The following is a 6,103-nucleotide window of genomic DNA, read 5'->3' as shown; positions in this document are numbered from 1 at the left end:
CATACATGACTGTATACACCCCAAAGCCATCCAGCCTCTTCCTGAGAGGGCTGGCAGAAATCAGTCTCTCGCTACCTGTACAATGAAATGAGCTTGTTTATTCATTAAAAAAAATGTACGAAACACCACGTGCCAGGTGCTGTGCTAGTAGCTGAGGCTGGGGGAAGAATAAGATCCATTCCAGCCTCTTCAAGGAGCTCTCAGCCCATCCAGGTATGGATACGTATGCAGACTCTTACGATACACTGTGATGAATGCTAAACTGATAGATGCTGGGTGCTAAGGAAGCAGCTCAGTCAGAGTTTTGGTGCTGATGGGGGTTGGGGGCCAGGGGGGAGGGTCATCTGCTGCCTTTGAGCGTTTGTCAGCCTGTCACGCTCATTGAACATCGGTATTGAACTTGAGATTAATCTAGATTCTAGATTTTAGGCTGTATGAGTTGTTTCAGCTGACTTCATGAACAGCATGTGTGTGTGTTCAAGACAGGGTATGAGGGATATAGGGCAACAGGAAATTAGAGAGCTGGGTAGTCATCGGATTCCACAGCGTTTATTGTGTAAGGAGCAATGAGCTTTCTAGGTGGAGCATGTTTTAGATAACGAGATTATGTCTGAAAAGAGAAAAGCTTTGTAATGCATTTCAATGCACTCTACATAACTTGAAAATGTAAAACACTATTATATATAGTGCCTATTCATATTATATATAGTGCCTATTCATTCACTTTCTATTCATCTGTACCCAGAAGAACTATCCATTGTGAAACCCAGAGACTGGCATAGAGTGACCTGTAATAATTATGTTTCCTCAAGCTTATCAGAGGTTGTTTTATATTAGGCCTAGCCTAAAACTGAAATATTTTATCAGATTATATTCACCTGGGGCTTCCCTGGTGGCGCAGTGGTTGAGAGTCCGCCTGCCGATGCAGGGGACACGGGTTTGTGCCCCGGGCCAGGAAGATCCCACATGCCGCGGAGCGGCTGGGCCTGTGAGCCATGGCCGCTGAGCCTGCACATCCGGAGCCTGTGCTCCGCAACGGGAGAGGCCACAACAGTGAGAGGTCCGCGTACCGCAAAAAAAAAAAAAAAAAAAAAAAAAAAAAAAAAAGATTATATTCACCTGACTGAGAACAAGGCTAAAATGCTACACTAGAGGGGATAAAGTTTTACCTCCCTCTCTCTAGTGGAATGTTGGTGTAACTACATTCTGTTTTTCACATTTTTCTGGCAGAAGCTTAGCAGGCAAACCTTCATTCATTTATCAAACATTTTCTAAACAGTTACCATGTTCCTGTCATAATGTTAGGCATTAATGATTTAAAAAGCTCAGAACTCAGGCTTTCCCCTTGAAAGACCTCATAGTCTAGTTGGGGGAGACAAAGCAATGAACAAATAATTATGTTGTCATGGGCTAGATTAGAAGGGTGTCTACAAAGGGTTTTAGGAACCCAGAAGATAAAGAAGCTCCTCTTTCTGTGGAGGAGAGAGGAAAGGTCATGGGGAGTTGCACAGAGGATGCACTGAGTCAGGGTTTCCTGGGAAAGAAGGTTCCAGGGAGAGGGAATAGCATGAGCAAGGTGGAAAGATGGGTTTGGAGAACTGTCTGTGGACCCTGTTGCTGAGGTGGGTGGGTGGGAGTAGAGAGGTTGGAGAGACGGACAGGTGAGGATTCAGCCCACTAAAGGCCTTGCATGCCTTGCTGGGGCATTGAGGCCCAATCCCATGTAAGGTGAGGAACCCTTAAAGGATTTCAAGCAAGGGGGTTATGTGAACCGATTTGGACTTCAGCGAAATCACGGTGATGTCTGTATGGGTGACAAGGACATTAAATCTTCCTTTCCGACGCCTTCCTGGAGCAGCCGATTCGCTACTGATGCTGCCCACCTCCAAAAGACTTTGGAGACTTTTTCATGTTTTGTTTGTTTGTTTGTTTTCGGTACGCGGGCCTCTCACTGTTGTGGCCTCTCCCGTTGCGGAGCCCAGGCTCCGGACGCACAGGCTCAGCGGCCATGGCTCACGGGTCCAGCCGCTTCGCGGCATGTGGGATCTTCCCGGACTGGGGCATGAACCCGCGTCCCCTGCTTCGGCAGGTGGACTCTCAACCACTGCGCCATCAGGGAAGCCCTATCCTGTGGTTTTTAAGTATCCCTGCACACTCTGCCTGTCTCTAGAGTATTAAGTCCAGTTGCGCTGTTTTTACCTCTTTGTTTATTGAGATTATTATTTACTTGCATTAAAATGTACCAATTTCAAAGGTACAGTTTGATTAATTTTGGTAATTGTATACCAGGTGTAACCACCACCACGACCCAGATATAGAAAAGTTACTTACCCTTTAAAAGTTTTCCATCCCAATTTGCCCCAATTCAGTTTTGAGACACTTTATTGAGTTTTACTGCTTTCTCTAACATCGACTCTCCGGGTGATTTAGGAAAGTCACTTTACCTCTCTGGATGTGTTTTTGCTTTTATAACATGAAAAATGCCAGAACAGATGTGTTACCAAGGGCCCTTGCAATACTTTCAGAAAATGAGGGGGTAGGGTAAGGGCGGGAATCTCAGCCTTGCGTCCTCATTCTTCACATAGCACACGCACGTGGCAGATCCTAGTGGGAAAAGCCTGTGGTCGCATCAGAGAGAATTAGGTTTCCATCTCCTCTCTTGCTAGTGTGTGTGTAAGCTTTTGTAAGCATCAGCTTTCTCATCTCCAATATCAGGCTTATTAACAAGGCCTATTTGTTTACTGTTGTGAGGATGAATTGAGATGCACCGGCAGCCTTAAATGTTAGTTGGTATTTGTATTATGGCATAATAGAAAGGCACTGCATTCAACCATCTCAGTTACTACACGTTTATGCAGGCTGATTCTCACAGCCACGCCTGTCGTACAAGCGCGACGTAAAGCGGGTCTGCTTTATGGCACCCTGCTTCCGCCGTAAAGCGCCGTTGGCAATCCCGCGTGAGTGGGTTGACGAGACGACTTCCAGGTGAAAAACGCGATTCTTGGAGGTTGGCTGACTTGACGTCTTCCCCATGGGCAAACGCGGGAGCCGGAGCCGGAGCCGGAGCCAGAGCCAGCTGCTCAACTCCCTAACTAAAAGGCAGAAGAAGCATCTAAGGGATTTCGGCGAGGAGCATCCCTTCTATGACAGGTATGGAGAGGCGAGGCTGGGACCGGCGCTGCCGGCGTCCTTTCCCGGTGGGAGCCCGCGTGTCCCCGCGTTTGGTCCGCCGGTGCCCCGGGGGTAGTGACAGGGCAGCTCCCGCCGCGTGCCACGCTGCCCCGGCGCCGGCCTAGCTCGCCCGGGGATCCTGGCGGCTTCCCGCCTGAGATGGGGTTCTTCGCCGGTCTTCCTACCCTTTGTTGAGCCTGTAGTTTTATGCTAGACGGCACGTCTCCTGTGTGGCGACTGGGCAGAGATTTTATAAGCTTGTGTTCGTTTTCTATGTTTTTAAAGAATTGCTTGGGGGCTTCCCTGGTGGCGCAGTGGTTAAGAATCCGCCTGCCAAGGGAGGGGACAGGGGTTCGAGCCCTGGTCCGGGAAGATCCCACATGCCGCGGTGCAAGTAAGCCCGTGCGCCACAACTATTGAGCCTGCACTCTAGAGCCCGCGAGCCACAACTACTGAGCCAGGGTGGTGCAACTACTGATGCCCACGAGCCTAGAGCCCCTGCTCCGCAACAAGAGAAGCCACCTCTCGCCGCAACTAGAGAAAGCCCGGGCGCAGCAACGAAGACCCATAGCAGGCAAAAATAAATAAATAAGTTAAAAAAAATAAAAAAAGAATTGCTTGGGACCCTCGACATCACCTATCTATTCAATGACCATGAGGAAACTAATGTTTGGGTAGTTGTGGGTTCCTCTCTAAGTGTCCAGACTCTCAGTTATGATCTTAGTGCTCATCCCACCCCTTTGGGCTGCTTTATCAACAGTTAGAGGGATAGTCTACTTAAGAAATTTGCTAGAAAAGGTGAACCCCGAGGGCTTTTATTTGCCAAAATTTCCCATCTTTTGGATGAGAGCCTGTTACTGTGTGACTGTAGTATTTGTCATGTGGTCTTGTTAGACTTTTTCATTCGTCTCTTATTATCTATTTGGCATATCCTTCCAAGACCTGTCCAAATGCATATGGAGTTTTTACTTGACAATAGATATGATGTAGTTATAACGGTATAGTCTGCCATGTTCATTTAAAGTTGTATCATTAGACTTTTCCTAATTGCTACCTACCAGTAGTTAAAGTTTAACATTGCCTGTTTCTTCTCAGGGTTTCCAGAAAGGAAGCAAAACCACAGACTTGTCAACTGGTAATGCTTTATACCTTCTTTATGATAGTAGATTCTGGACTGTTACTTTTAAGATTATATATGGTAGTAAAGTTTGGCTACATTTCCACTCTCTTTGATTTTAGATGTAAGCTATACTTTAGTAATATTGCTTAGTTTTAAGTGCAGATGTCTGTTAAAATGCCATTGTGATAACTAATATAGTATAGAGTATGAAACTGTCCTGAGAGATTAGCCTGTTAGAACCTGTTAAGGAGGCTTACCAGAGGGCTCTTGGTGAATCCTAAGAGGGAATGTCATGTTTGCTTAACATAAAATAGAGTGCAAAATCATCAAAGGTCTTATTTCATTACCACAGACTCAGAAATAAAGTACACTTTTTTGTTGTAAGTTTTCCTGTTGCTCCTTTAAAGGTGCCAAATGTCTGACACATAGGTTAGATCACCTTATAACCTAAAGCTCCATGTGTTTAGTTTGCTGTCTTCCCATGTGGAACATGAGCAGTTCAAAGAAGAGGAAGCGCTTCTAGAATCATAGCTAGATTAGCTGTTTGAAACAAATTTGGTGCTCGGTCTGGTTGAATAGATAGGACTGCATATTTGCAGAAAAGCTAGTTTTTATCTAGAAAAGTCTGAACTTGGTTCCACTGTGGACCTGATGATAGTCGTGGGGTAGCAACAAGAACAGTATAATTTTTGTTTTTAAAATCCCCATTTTCCTTTTAGTCAGAGAGTTTATAGATACTTCAAGTTCTGAAAGTGAAGCATAGAGTGAACCAGAACAAGTTTCTGGTTACAACAGACTACTTGCCACATTAAAGGATGTCTCCAAGGAAGATGAGGAGGAGGAAGAGGAAGAAGACAGTGTTCTAGATGAGACAGAAATGAATCTTGAAGATGGCGAGAGTGACGTCATTGTGGAGGAAGAGCTGGCAGTGGAGTCCACTGACATGCAGAAGAGTGAGTGTCTCTGATGTGGGTTTATCATCTTTGCAGGGACCACAGACAGATTGCCCCAGGGGCAGGGTGCCTTGTACCACAGAGCTGGGTGAAAGCACATGGATTCAAAGCAGAGATTCTTAACATTGTTGGGCTCTGTGATATCTTCAAGAATCTGATGAAAACACAGGACCCTGTGGCCATAAAAATGCAGAAATGACATTTTTGCTTATGATTTCCAGGATTTCATCAATCCTACTTCAAATTCCCCTGATTGAGAGGAAAGGGAACATAATTCTGTTTTTGTAATGGTCTCAATTTATGAAAGAGATGATTGTTCCTGCCTTAGAGGAACCAAGTTTAATGGAAGATAGACATAAAATACACAAAACTTTTCAAGCATCCAATCTGAATGGAACCGATAAATATAAGGTGTTAAAGAGATGCAAAGTGGTCACATGCTGCCAGGGTAGATGAGGGGAGGCTTCAGAGAAGAGCTGGGACTGAAAGCTTAAAGGAACTCTGTCTCACTCAGACGTCTAGGTGACTATTTTTTAAAAAATTATTATTAATTAATTTATTTTTGGCTGCATTGTGTCTTTGTTGCAGTGCGCCGGCTTCTCACTGTGGTGGCTTCTCTTGTTGTGGAGCATGGGCTCTAGGCACGTGGGCTTCGGTAGTTGTGGCACACGGGCTCAGTAGTTGTGGCTCACGGGCTCTAGAGCACAGGCTCTGTAGTTGTGGCGCACGGGCATAGTTGCTCGGCGGCATGTGGGATCTTCCCAGACTAGGGCTTGAAACCACGTCCCCTGCATTAGCAGGCGAATTCTTAACCACTGTGCCACCAGGGAAGTCCCCATAGGTGACTTTTTAATTTAAC

The 6,103-nt window shown here is 45.7% G+C and overlaps 1 long non-coding RNA gene across 1 annotated transcript; it reads left to right on the top strand.

Moving 5' to 3' along the window:
• The first annotated feature begins 3,511 nt into the window (after positions 1-3,511).
• Positions 3,512-5,223, top strand: LOC308619867. Its single transcript, XR_014016267.1, has 3 exons — positions 3,512-3,565; positions 4,267-4,306; positions 5,011-5,223. It is a non-coding gene; the product is annotated as an uncharacterized lncRNA (long non-coding RNA).
• Positions 5,224-6,103: the final 880 nt, after the last annotated feature.

This window comes from Mesoplodon bidens, assembly GCF_964165515.1.
Source record: "Mesoplodon bidens genome assembly, chromosome: 7".
In the NCBI taxonomy this organism is placed as follows: Eukaryota; Metazoa; Chordata; class Mammalia; order Artiodactyla; family Ziphiidae; genus Mesoplodon; species Mesoplodon bidens.
Note: the sequence above shows the minus strand (reverse complement) of the source record. Positions and strands in the feature narration are given on the sequence as shown.